The sequence below is a fragment of the Impatiens glandulifera genome, chromosome 4, assembly GCF_907164915.1.
Source record: "Impatiens glandulifera chromosome 4, dImpGla2.1, whole genome shotgun sequence".
Lineage (NCBI taxonomy): Eukaryota > Viridiplantae > Streptophyta > Magnoliopsida > Ericales > Balsaminaceae > Impatiens > Impatiens glandulifera.
This window is the reverse complement of record NC_061865.1, coordinates 49,316,519-49,331,720: the sequence shown is the minus strand read 5'-3', so window position 1 is coordinate 49,331,720 and position 15,202 is coordinate 49,316,519. Positions and strand designations below refer to the sequence as shown.

The 15,202-nt window shown below is 27.6% G+C and overlaps 1 non-coding gene and 1 pseudogene across 1 annotated transcript; one reads left to right on the top strand and one right to left on the bottom strand.

Annotated features, from left to right (window-relative positions):
• Positions 1 to 1,058: 1,058 nt before the first annotated feature.
• Positions 1,059 to 10,361, top strand: LOC124935312 (annotated as a pseudogene).
• Positions 10,362 to 10,842: 481 nt separating this feature from the next.
• On the bottom strand, positions 10,843 to 10,914 carry TRNAD-GUC. The gene has a single exon. It is a non-coding gene; the product is annotated as a tRNA-Asp (tRNA).
• Between the last annotated feature and the right edge of the window lie 4,288 nt (positions 10,915 to 15,202).

Sequence of the window (15,202 nt, the reverse complement as noted above, 5' to 3'; positions counted from 1 at the left end):
AAATATTCAATGTCGACTGCCGTTTAGCCTATATTGTTAAGAAACTTTCTTTATTATTATAAAGCTTAAAATATTTAGTGAGAATTCTATAAATACCTTCTTCTATGTTCAAGAATAAATTAAGGCAAAATCATTTCTAAAAAATGGAGACGAGAAGAAATTCAATTGTTCTAAGTGTTCTTAGATTATGTATTTTATTAGGCATTCTTTTTAATGGCACTCATGGACAGGATCGACAGGCACGTTTATACTTTTATTCAAACTTCAATATTCTTAACCTATTGATAATTTTTCAGGCTTTGTTTGAAGTGAATTCTATGAAAGAATTATTTTCTTATATAGGACTCCTGAGTCGGATTAACAAACACGATCTTGGTCATGTGCTTTTTTCGATCTTATTTCAAGTTATTTGTTTTTTTTATCTTATTTCAAGTTGCATATTAAAATTTGTCCCATTTTAATTAAATCCATGTATTTAACTTCTAAATCATTAAGGGCGACATGAATTAGCGACATTTTTTCTTTCTCTCGTCGCTATTGACACAAGAAAAAGTTATTTTAATAAATATATATTAAAGCGTTACAACAATAACGATGATTAACACGGATTAGTGACGATAATTTTAACACAACTATGTAAAGATTAGCGACAAAAGCTATAGCGACGACTATCAAACCTTTAGAAACGGTCGTTTGAGAAACAGCGACACTTTAATTGCCGCTATTTGACTTTTTATTGATTTTTTACTTTTTTTTATGAATTAAAAAAACTAGTATGACACACAATCATGACTCTTCGTCTCAATTCAAAATGTTTTCAGTAAAAATCGAATTCGTGACATTTTTTTTAAGTCGATTCTTTTCACTAGACCACCCTGGTACAGTGATTCCTTATATTTATAGGGTTTTGTCTTGATTCGTAAGAGGTTAGACCTAAATTGGATCATTGATAGAACAATCTATGCATGATGAATAAAATGGATGCAATTTTATAAGAATTTTAGCTCAAACTTAAAGCTACAAAATTCATTACATTTATGCAGGAATATATAGTTTATATGGGAGACTTGAAACTAACATTGGGCATTCCTCCATCTTTATTGCATTTGAGCTTTTTACAAAAAGCTCTAGGCAGGTATTGTTACTAATAATAATCTTTCCATTTAAAGAATCATTCTATCTTTGTTATTTGATTGTTCTTTTCTTATTTGACTTCAATTGAGCAGCACATCTTCAGCATCAATTATTTACAGTTACAAGAATAGTTTCAATGGATTTGTCGCATTATTAACGAGCGATGAAGTTCAACTAATTTCATGTAAGCTCATTGATAACCTATTAAAAATATACAAACTCTATAACATATAACATATTATTTACATGAAACAATTTAATTATCAGTGATGCAAGGAGTGGTATCGGTATTTCCTAACAGAATCAATCAACTACACACAACAAGATCATGGGATTTTATGGGATTTTCACAAACGGTCAAAAGAGCAACAACGGTGGAGAGCGACACAATTGTTGGAGTAATTGATACCGGAATATGGCCCGAGTCAGATAGTTTTAAAGATACGGGATTTGGACCTCCACCAACTAAGTGGAAAGGCTCGTGTGAAGGATTAACCAATTTCACTTGCAATAAGTAAGGATTATTTGAAATAAACCAAGATCAAATAAAAAGGGACTAATAGCTAATTCTTACTATCTGAATGCAGCAAAATAATCGGAGCAAAGTATTACAGAATCAGTGGAGACTTCGACCAAAATGACATCCGATCTCCAAGAGACTCTGAGGGTCATGGATCTCATACAGCTTCAACGGTCGCCGGCGACCTTGTTACTTCGGCAAGCTTTTCTGGTCTCGCCGGCGGTACAGCTCGAGGAGGAGTCCCGTCTGCGCGGATCGCTGTATATAAAGTTTGTTGGTCCAACGGTTGCTCAGACGCCGACCTCCTCGCAGCATTCGATGATGCTATCAATGATGGGGTCGACTTAATATCAATTTCTATCGGATCTTCCGTTGCTAGACACTATCTCAACGATTCAATTGCTATTGGGAGTTTTCACTCCATGAGAAAAGGAATTCTGACATCAATGGCTGCCGGAAACTCAGGTCCTAGAACTGGAACTATCTCGAATGTTTCTCCATGGGCACTTTCAGTCGCAGCAAGCACGATTGATCGCAAATTCTTTACCAATTTGAAACTGGGTAACGCTGCAACATTTCAGGTAAACCCTTTCTTCATTCACAGTTTTTTCTCTATTTTTCTTATTGATTTGATTATTCATTCACAGGGAGTTACAGTGAACACCTTTGATCCGAATGGTTTCTCCCCTATAGTGTATGGTGCTAATGTTCCAAATACAACAGGGAATGTTTCAAGTTCTTTATCTAGGTATTACAAAAATATGAAGAAGAATGTAATACTCGTAAACTTGAATATATGGTTTAGTGATAGCCTGCTTCTATAATATATGCTAGGTTGTGCCAAAAGAACTCGTTAGATGCTACATTGGTAAAAGGAAAGATTGTTGTTTGTGACCAATTAAATTTAGGGGAAGGAGCACTTTTGGCTGGTGCAGCTGGTATGGTGATACGAGGAGATGGACCCAAAGACTATGCTTTCGTGTTTGCCCTACCTGCAACGTATGTTAGTGTAAAAGATGGAAACATCATCTTGGCCTATATTAGCACAACAAGGTATATATATATATATGTATATATAGATAGAAGAATTCTAAGTTTTTGGAAATTGTAATTTGTTTATATGAAACAGTAATGCAACTGCGAGCATTTTGAAGAGCAATGAGGCTGTTGATGGTTTTGCGCCATATGTTGCATCCTTCTCATCAAGGGGACCGAATCCTATAACACCTGACATCCTCAAGGTTTCTTATCAGTTTTCCTCTTTTACTGTAATTTTAAAGATGGTGCTTGATCTTTGTAAAAATGATTTTGTTAAACCTCAATTATAGCCGGATTTGTCTGCGCCTGGTGTTGACATCTTGGCAGCATGGACACCTTTAAATTCTCCTACGGAAATACAAGCAGATAACAGAAGAGTTCCATTTAATATCATATCGGGCACATCAATGGCTTGCCCACATGCTACAGCTGCAGCAGCTTATGTCAAATCCTTCCATCCATCGTGGTCTCCTTCTGCTATTAAATCTGCTCTTATGACTACGGGTATATATATATATATATTCAATTTTTGAGAAGCTTAATTAAATACTCATCTGAAATTCCAAATAATTCTCTTGTAGCCTTTGTGATGAGTGCAAAGACCACCCCACTAGCAGAATTTGGTTATGGAGCAGGTCACATAAACCCTGTAGCAGCCATTGATCCTGGTCTTGTGTACGATGCCAATCAAACCGACTATTTGCAGTTCTTGTGCGGGCAGGGCTACACCGATAGGGAGTTGCAAATTGTGTCAGGTGACAGCAGCACCTGCACCAGTTTTGGGAATGAGACTGTTTGGAATTTGAACATGCCTTCATTTTCTGCCCGTGTCCTTCCTTTACTTACTTTTAAAGTCGCCTTTAATAGGAGAGTTACCAATGTTGGATTGGCGTCATCTACTTACAATGCCACAGTTCTTGCTCCAGCTTCACTGAAAATACAAGTGGTGCCCAATATACTTTCTTTCAATAGTGTTGGACAGACTCAATCATTTACTGTGACCGTTGAGGGAATAGTTACTCTAGGGTCTGTCGTTTCTGCTTCTTTGTCGTGGGTTGATGCAACACACAAAGTAAGAAGCCCTATTGTAGTTTTTTCTAGTATATAAACAACAAGCTTGATGTTATAATTTGTTGCCTGAAAATGTTCCTAGAAATCCAATGTTCGTGGTGTGTTGCTTTGTCTTTGAGAAACTTTAAGATGTGTTTAGTTAGTTGTTTTCTTACATTTGGATTGAGGTTCCCACATTTGTAGTTGTTTTATGTGTATGCAAGTTTTAAGTTATAAAAAACGTTATTTCCTAAGATGTTCTAAATATAGAAAATCGTCCACACAAATAACCTACCCCCATTTATATTTACCAATTTGAATTAATGGATAATTTTTTTAACACATTATGAAAAAAATTAAAAGAAGATTATGTTTTTTTTTATTCGAATTTATTTTCGGGTGAAATTAATATGTTCTAGGATGTGGGAAGAATGAAACTAAAAGTTATTTTTTTGAGATCAGATTTAATTTTGGACTGACTAACTAAGAGCACTTTTATTTCATGGTGGAATTGAAATTGAACTTGACACTTTTACTTTGATAGATATTATTCTTATCAATAATGAAAGTAAGTAAAATAAGGGATACATACAATATAATAGGACTATGGGTTAATAAAAGATTGGGAGAGGGAACGAGGAGGAATAACGTGGAGTCATTTTATTGAACAAAAAATAATAATTTTTTTTATTCTTCTCTCCTCCTCTTTATCGTTTTTCTAACTCATTGATATAGTGACCCATGAATAATAATTTAAAACATAATTTGATTTTTATTATTAGAAATTAGTTCTCAATCAATTTGATTTAGGAGTTATATATAAAAAATAATAATTAGTAAATAATGCAAAGTAACATAAATTAAAATGAATAATTGATGATCAAACTATTAAATTATACTATAAAATTCTCAATAAAAAAATCAAACAATTAAGCAAATTTATTGAGGTCAATTTAAAGACGAACTTATTTGAGTTCGATAACGATGCCGGTTGAAATATAACAAGCCAAACGAACCAATGAAATAATGTCGAAAGAATTTCTATCAAATATTTTAAAGGGTAGTTAAAAATATTTTTAGGTGAGAGTTGGTAAATAACGTCAAATTTTTTTTGTCAAATGATAACGAAACATTTTCATATATGAGCGAAATAGTGAGAAACTCATAAAAATAATGGTAAGATACATATAAAAGGTTTCCATATCAAAGATCAAACTCTAATAACTTTCTTTAAAAAATTGAAAATAATTTTAGATTCGATTATTCGTTTATGTAACGTCAAAATCCGACTCTTTCTGAGAAAAAGTTTCGATACTCGATAGTCGTGCCCCATAACTAATCTTGTTCTCGAGTCTTGAGACGATAAACCAAAATGGTTGGCTTGACTATAATGTATTTAAAATTGTCGATTTAAGCTAATTTTGACTTTTTTAAAATCGCTACCTAATTTATTTTTCGAGAAATTAGAAAAAAAAAATATTTCATGTATTCAAATGTATGTTAAAAATTTTATTCTTATTTCGGTGGTTGATTACACATGAAAAATTATATCAACATTATATCTAACGTGTTAATTCACGGGTACTTTTACTTTAAACTTTTGACATTTAGAAAAAGTATATTTATTTATCATATTTATATGTTACTAATGATAAATGCAAACCTAAGCCTGTGACTAGGCTTTTATCATTCTATTCCTAAAGCATTCACTTATGAGTTAATATTAAAATATTAAGAAAATTCATATATTATATTTAATTCACCAAACATCTATTAAGATTAAAACACTCATTTTTAACTCACACTCATCTATGAAGGAAGGGACAACCTCCTTACTCATTAATGGAAGACACAATATGCTCAATCCATTTAAATTGAAACTAATTTTTAATCTAGACAGTGACAAATCATGACTCAAAAATGGACCTCAACATTTTATATGTGTTAAAGATCTTTTTGCTTAATTAATTATCATAATTCATTAGGAGTCCCAATTACACTCAAAATAAATTAATACAAAACTTGTTTGACCAGTACATTTAGTAATGAGCTAACACTCAAGCCACACAAAATATTCTTTAATAAATAGGGTATACCTCACTTATCTTTCCTAAGAAGCTAACAAAATGATGAATTAATGTAGTAGAACCACTTTAAGAAAGAACTTGTAAACTTGTCTCAATCTACTATTTTCTTTTGTAGATGATCTATGTATTATGAAAAATTAAGAACCATTCAAACCTAACAAATTTAAACATGAAAAATAAAAGTAAAAAAATTAAAATATATGAAAGATGGAGATAAACAATTACCAAAATAAGTCACAAAAACTAATAAATTGTCCAACTCGTGTGGCTTTACAGACAAAATCATTTTTTTTTTCATAAAAATAATGTCATAGATGATACGCATCGGTCAGATAAGATAGCCAAAAATCAAGTGATTAAAATTTTAACTTTTTTTTACACTTTCTTTATGCGGAAGTTTTTTGTTATAATTTTGAGCATGAGATCTATAAAAACAGTCATTGATCAAGTTGCTTAAATGTGTTTTCACATTTAAATTTGTGGAGAAAATATTCAGGACTCAACTCTCCTACCTAATATAATTCATCCATAGAATTCATTGTGGAACAGAAGGATTCGAACCTCCGAATAGCGTGGATGTAGACGTAGGCGTAGATCATCGGCTAAGAAGAAAGATCGATACTTGACTTATTTTAAGAACTTTTCAACTCTTACTGATTTAGATAATTTATTGATTGACTGACCTCTTAACGAGTTTTCGGCTCCTGCTTCGAAATGAATAGCTCTGTGCTAACGGCAATGATCAAATTAGTTAAGGGAAACAAGCTATGCAATTGCATCATCCAACTCTTATGGTTCCTAAATTTTCTAACATAATATTAATTATTTAATTAATTAATAAATATATATTATAAATAAATTAATATTTTTTTTCTCTTAATCATATTAATATTTTATATATATATATATATATATATATATATATATATATATTATGACATTTTTATATAGTAGATATTATATTTATATAAAAAAATATATTAATTCTGTTAAAAAGTATAATTAATAACATTTGAATATAGTAGATATTATATTTATATATTTAATAATTTTTAAAAAATTATAATTAATAACATTTTTTAGTTTTATCAACTACCAAATATTTATTTGAATTGGACTCCTAATTTTCATACCATGGCTGTATCAGGTAATCATTGAATTAAAATTGAGATTAGAGGGTCTAATTTCAATTTAATTTGATGATTAAGAATTCAAATTCAAATTGGAATTAGAATTAAAATTCAAACCAATGTTTTTTTATAATTTCAATTTCACTTTTTTTAACTTGGAATTGTAATTTTAGATATTTATTTTTTCTATATTTTTTAAATAAAAATATTTTATTATTTTATCATTTATAACACAATTAACGTGTTGAACTGATTATTATTTTAAATTAATTTAGAAAATTAAAATGTTAAATGATATATATATATATATATTTTTAATTTAGTAAATTAATATTTTAAATTAATATATATATATATATATATATATATATATATTTTTTGTTTGAATTTAGAAATTTAACACGTCGAACCGATGTTTTGTTTTTTTTAATATATAAAGTTAATATGTCGAAGCGATATTTATTTTAATTTAGTAAGTTAACATGTCAAATGAATATTTTTTTTAATGAGAATCGATCTATAGACAAAAACTATCGACATATAAATTATACTAATAGATTGTGTCAAACCAATATCTTAATAATATATATAATATATATTCAAATTATTTTTATTATATTTTTTTTTCAAACATAATAATTAAAATTGAATGACAATTTTATAGTTTTTTCAAACATAATAACTGAATTGTAATTTAATGTTAATTCGGGTAGAATTGGAATTAAAATTATAATGTCTATTTTAATTTTAATTTCAATAATCTAAACATACCCCAAAAATTTAAAACAAAGGTTTTTAGATTAATAGAAATTTTTTTCTTTAATTATCTACTTTTGTATGTAATCAAAACAGATCATAAAATAAATAATAACATTTGAATCACTCAAATAGTTGACTTCACATAAGAAATTTTTAAGGGATATACAATTGTACAGTTGAATATTCTAGTCGATACTCCACTTCATTTGTCCATATTTCCTCTATCATTCCTTCGTTTACAAAAGTCCAATCATTCATAATTATGATCATTTCTTGCGGTTAGATAGTTCGAATAGTAGACTTGTATAACTTATTGAGCAAGAACAAATGAGTCGTACTTATCATATCTCAATTTCATGTTTATGTCAATAAATCAATCTATATCTTTCATTAACTCTAGTACCTCTAGTCAGATCAAACCATAAACATTAAATAGAACAGCACATAAACATTGACCGTAGTATTTTAATTCAATAATCTCATTCAAAAGTCCATAGTAATCAACATCATTTGCATGAACGCAAATATCACTATTATTGATTTTATTAGATTTGAAATCACCAACCCTCCACACAAAACCATTAATAGTAGTTCGGCCAAAATATACCTACATTTACTTTTTAAAGCACATGAGTCTCTCAACTTTATTATTAATATTGTTATAAAAGTATTACAATGTTTCTATCATAATGAAATCTCACACACAACTCACAAGGAAACGATGCTCTCAAGGCAAAAATTTGGCTTTCTAAAGTGTCCGACTGCATATTTAAATAAGCTCTCAATTAGGTCAATATCAATATCTTGTTCAAATCTCTCAGAGAGCTTCCAAAATACTTTTACCATATTTCATAATTATATTTCCATAACAAAAGATCTATTTTCTTTTTTTTGTTAATCTTATTTTCTAATATCAAGATTATACACCAAAAGATATAGTTTCATTTTGTTGAATATATTCTTCCTTATACCAAGATTGTGTACCATTAGGTGGCGTTTGGTAGGGGTTACTAGTTATATAAGTATAAGTTGTAAGGAGATATAAATTATATAGGGGTATTAAAAGGTATAAATTGTATATATTATTAGTGTTTGGTTAGAATGATAAAAATAAGTATTAATTATATAAGTTATATAATTTTGTGTTTGGTTGATGGTATAAGAAAATAGTAAAAATATTAAATATTTTAATATTTATCTTATTTAATTTTATTATTATTATATTTAAATTAATAAAAATATATTTAATTATCGTATAAATATTTTAAATAATAAATAATAATTCTATATGATTATATAATTTATATATATATATATATTATATTTAAATTCCTATAATTAAATAAATATTTATCAATAATTATATAACAATAAAATCACAAATAAATTAATGGAAATGAATCATTTGCTTAAGCCTTCTATTTTGTTTGTTGTAGAAATAAATTGTTTTAAAATAAATAATAATAATTATTTTATAATTTAGTTTAAAATATGAAAGATAATTTTTTTTATTATTAAATTAATAAGTATTTAGTATAAGAGATAATAATTATATTATTATTATTTTTTGTATTACTAATTATAAAACAAATATTAACATTCTTTTTAAAAATAAAAATAAATATAAAATAAATTGATTTTTTAAAAAATAGTATAATTACTCAAATTAAAAAAATATTTAAAGCTTAATAATTAAAATTTAATGAAAGATTAAATTACAATTTAATAAGGTTAATATTAAAAAAAATATAATTAAAAAAATTAATAATTTAATACTTCTTGTAACAAGTATTGGGTGTTACTAAATTATACCCCTTTTAAGGTATAAGGTATACCAACAATTTCACTGTGAGTATAAAATTAATCCAACCCAACACCTATATAATCTTACTATTGGCACAGTTATACAGGCTAATACCCTTTACCAAACACCACCTTAATATATATCATATTTGTAATATTGTAAATCCATTCTCAACACATTGCTCACTCAGACTCTAGTGTACACATTGCTCACTCAGACTCTAGTGTTGATTGTTACGACAAGAACATAATGAATCGATTCTACCAAACACACCCTACAAACTAACCTACAAACTAAAAAACGACTCAAAGTGGTTGTGATATTGTGTTTATCGAAATGCGTTTATCAAATCGTTCAAATAGACAATGTTAAATTTCAAATAATTCTCTTGCAGCCTTCATGATGAGTGCAACTACAACTCCGCTAACAGATCGAATTTGCTTACGAAGCAGGCAACAAACCCTATAGGGACCATTGATCCGGGCCTTGTTTACAATGCCAATCAAACCGACTATGTGAAGTTCTTGTATGGTGAAGGCTACATTGATAAGCAATTACAAATTATCACAGGTGATAGCACCACCTACTCCAATTTTGGGAATAAGACTGCTTGTAATCTGAACCTGCCTTCACTTTCCGTCGGAGTACCTGCTTCAACTTCATTTAAAGTCACCTTCAATAGGAGAGTTAACAATGTAGGATCAGCATCATCTACTTACAATGTCACGATTCGGTCTCCATGGACACTAAAAGTAGAAGTTGTGCTTTTGCCCATTGCCCAACACACTTTTTTCTCTAGTGTCGGACAAACTCAATCTCTGCTTCTCTATCCTGGGTAGATGCCACACACAAAGTGAGAAGCCCCATTATTGTTTATGCTACTAGAAGCATATGATGCTATGGCATGGGAAATTCTGGTAATAAACCTTTGAATGAGTTGTATGAAATAAAATCAGGAAAAGTTGAATGAGTATACTTGAAAAAATGTAATGTTACTAGATAGCCCCAATGTTTGTGGTGTAGTGTAATTTGTCTCCATATTCAGGGATGTTTTAATCTATACTTTAAAATGTGTTTAGTTCATGGTTTTCTTACATTTGGATTGAGGATTGTATGTTTGTAGTCACTTTATATGTATGCAAGTTTTATGTTATAAAAAAACCATGTGTTCTAAGATGTACCCTTTGTTATTATGTTGTGTTATGATGGAATAAACTCAAATTACATCAAATAAGATATGAACGAAAAAATAATAACGCCCGGGTTACCCGCGTGAAGAGGCGGGAAACATCAAATAAGATATGAACGAAAAAATTATAACGCCGTTGCCGGGGATCGAACCCGGGTCACCCGCGTGACAGGCGGGAATACTTACCACTATACTACAACGACTTGGTGAACATATGATTAAACATATTTTGAATTAAATAAGTAAATATGGCTACGAAATATGCAATTTAAACTATAAACTTCAACTAACGGTAATTTTCGTATTCAAATATTCTAATCCTTCCTTGTCTAGCTTAGTTTCTTTAACTATATAATAATAATAATAATAATATAGAAAGAAATGGAGTTTTATTTAAATAATATCAAACTTGTCTCAATTTATGCATTTGAAAATAAATCCCAAATTATTTTGATATATCAATTCATTTACTATTTATATATACAGTATATATCATTTCTTTAATTAAACTTAATTTGGTTAATATTTTTTTTCTTCAGAAAAATAGAGGACAAAAACCCTAAGTATACTTCCAATATAAAAAAAAATATTTTTTTCTTAAAAAATAAATGAAACAAACCCTAAGTTTACTTTCAATATAAAATGACTTTGATTTTATTATTTTATTTTCTTAAGTTTCATCCTAATCTATATAGATTTTTTTATTTAATAATAAATACCATACCAAGGTAGTCACTATTTGAAAACAGGGCTAATTCAAAGTAAATTATTTCCATTTACTTAATATAATTAAGCAGGTTGTCAAACTTAATAAATATATGGATGCCTTCACACATCCTCATCCTTTTCTTCTAAGTCAAACTTATTTGATTTTTTTTGTTTATTTATTAGATCTATATTATTATCAAGTAGATTATCTGGTTAGAAAAAAAAAAAATTTAAAAATCAGAGTTGGCCAATTAGAATTCTCAATAGATTTTTGTAGACTACTCTAACGAAAATTTGATAAAAAACATTGTTACTCCGAGTATTTGCATTGTGAATTTTCTTGACGATATTAGGGATAAATAAGTTTGCTGGCTGTGGTTCTTAGTATCAAGTAATTTTGTTCATAATTTGTAATTTTGGTTAGTTTTTTTGGTTCTAGAATGTTAATTTCTATTTAATTGATGACTCATGATCGTTTATGAGAATTAAACCATGAGAATATTTCAGTGAAAGGGATTTGTTTCCTCTATTTTTTATTCTCCTTACCACTCTTCATAATCTTGATAAAAATTATCTTATTTTGTATGGTGTGTCGGATAAATAATGCGTATTCACTAGGTTTGATTTGTAACTGTTAAAATTTAACTTTTAGATGGCATTTAGCAAAAATACAGTTTCTCATTCTCATTGTTTTTATTAATTGAAATGTAATCATACAATCTTTAACCATTTTAGTTGTCTAATTCGTCTTATTTAGAGTATTAAATATATGACTTTTGCGGAGGTACTTCTTAGGGATCTCATTGCTCTCTTATAGGACCTTAGGGATAGTAGAGTTCGGTTGTCCCTCGTTTTTGTATTTTGTTGGATTTCCGGGTTTCGTCTTATTTAGAGTATGAAATATATGACTTTTGCGGAGGTACTTCTTAGGGATCTCATTGCTCTCTTATAGGACCTTAGGGATAGTAGAGTTCGGTTGTCCCTCGTTTTTGTATTTTGTTGGATTTCCGGGTTTCGTGGAGGATTTTGAACCTTTTTTTTAATTGTGTTTAAACATTACTTCTTTATAGTATGGATCATTTTCAAATTAAACTCAAGTAGTTTGACAAATTCTTAATAAAGCATATATGTTTTTGTATTTCAAATAAAATTTACCTCTTTTCCTTCCAAAAATATTATGAGACATTTAATTACAAATTTATAAATAATGACATAAGACAAACAAAAAAACAAGTAGAATAAACACTCCCTTATTATTTTGACTCATTCTCAAATAACAATCATATCTATTTTAGTTTCAATATTTTAATTTTAATTTGATATTTATTCCAATCATATGTCACACCAAATGATAAATTACATCAAAGAATAACAATTAACATGCAAGTTTGCACAACTAATTTAAAATGTCAAACAATTCTGAGTTGTTATAAATAAATTAAAAATGTAAGTCATTTCTTTTAATAAAAGACCATATCTTCTTTTTTTTAAATATTAATTTGATTGTTAGGCACCAAATATATATATAATCGAATAAACCAATTCAATAACATAAGCATTATTGGTTAGAAATTCCTTATAATTTGTGTTTATTTTATTTATTTATTATGTTTGTGGTTTATTAGTTAATTGTTAAAGAAATTGAAATGTAATTGGATCTTTTAAAATTAATTATTAACAACATTAATTACTTTAAAATATAACCACAACCTTATAAACTAAACTATGAACTCAACCATAATTCTTTATGACTTTTTTAAGTTCCTCTTCAATATTTGAATTAAGTTTTAGTTGTTCAAATCCATTCAGTTTAATTTTGTTTAGGCAATAAATTGTGTTCATGGTTCAAGAACATATATAAAAAGATTAACATAATCTTTTAGAATAATCACATATACAAGAAATGTTATCGGTCTCTTATTATTTTATGGTGGATTATTTGACTTAATCGAATTATGAGATCATTTGAAATGTAAACCTATCCGGCCTATGATGATATTGAACTTTTTTTTTTTTTTTTTTTTTTTTTTTTTTTTTTCTTCAAGTGGTATGGTGGACATTCTTGAGAATATTCTTATATATAGTTATTATAACTCTGTTTTGCAAGATTGTTTTACTTGACTTTGTGTATGTTTTTATTTTGTTTAGTCTTTGTATCAATTGTTTTGAATTTGAGCTTAAATAATAATACTTTGAAAATAATTCATCATTCTTTTTATTTTTCTCATTTCTTCAATTTGGCTGATGAATAAAATATCTTAGAAAAATTTAACATCCCAAATATATATATAATTTATCTTCTCTTTTAGCCTAGCGGGAATAAGAGATGATAGCGATAATAAGAGGTGGAGGTCTGCCTCATTAAGGACATTTTTATTATTTTTATTTCTTCATTTATTTATGAAATTCATGACTGGAGTCTAAGGTCGCGCTTGGAGAGTGAATATATAAATTGTTCTTTTTTTTTTCAAATTATTTAAGAATCAATCAATTAAAATATAAAAATATTTTTATTATATTATTTATAAAATTATAAAATAAAAATTCTAAAGATAATAGTTTAATTCAAAAAGCAGATGAGAAAACCCAATGTTTACTTCCACTATAAAATTATACTTTTTTCTTAAAAAAAAAAGAAGATGAAACTATCCCTAAGTTTACTTTCAATATAAAAATATCTTATGACTTGTATTTTCTTAAGTTTCATCCTAATCTATATAGATCATTTTTTATTTATAATAAATACCATACCATGTAATCACTATTTGAAAACAGAACTAATTCAAGGTAAATATAACCAGGTTGTCCTTTGCTTCTATTAAACTTATTTGAATATATTTTTTCTTAAATTTATTATTATCTAGTTAGAAAAAAAAAATGAAATAAGAGTTCTGATTAGAATTTTCAATAGCTTTTTGTTGACTACACAAATGGGCATTTAATTACAAATTTACAAGTAATTCCATTAGAAAAATAATACAAGTAGAATAAACACTCCCTCATATCTATTTTAGTTTCAATATTTTAATTCTAATTTGATATTTATTCCAATCATATGTCACATCAAATGATAAATTGCATCAAAGAATAACAACTAACATGCATGTTTGCATAATTAAATTTAAAATGCCAAACAATTCTAAGCTATAAAAAAAAAATGTAAGTCATTTCTTTTAATAAAAGACCATATCTTTTTTTTTTTAATATTAATTGGATTGTTAAGCACCAAATATATATATATAGAATAGACCAATTCAATAACATAAGCATTATGGTTAGAAACTCCTTTCAATTTTTGTTTACTAATTAATTGTTAAAGAAATTGAAAATGTAATTTGATCTTTCAAAATTAAATTAACAATAATTCATTATTTTAAAATATAACCACAACCCAATAAACTAAACTATTCAACCACAAAAGAAGATCATTTGAACTGCAAAAATACCCACTAAAATATTAGCCTCCATAGTCTATATATAATGTTAAGAATCTTTCTTTATTATTATAAAGCTTAAAATATTTAGTGAGAATTCTATAAATACCTCTTTCTATGTTTCAAACTAAATTAAGCCAAAAACATTTTCCAAAGATGATGACAAGAAAAATTTCAATTGTTCAAAGTGTTTTTCAATTATGTATTTTATTAGCCATTCTTTTTAATGGCACTCATGGACAGGAGAATCGAAAGGCACGTTTATACTCTTTGTTCAAATTTTAATATTCTTAATCATCGTCAAATTTTTTTTTTTTGTTTCAAGTTATTTATCTTTTACCTTATTTCA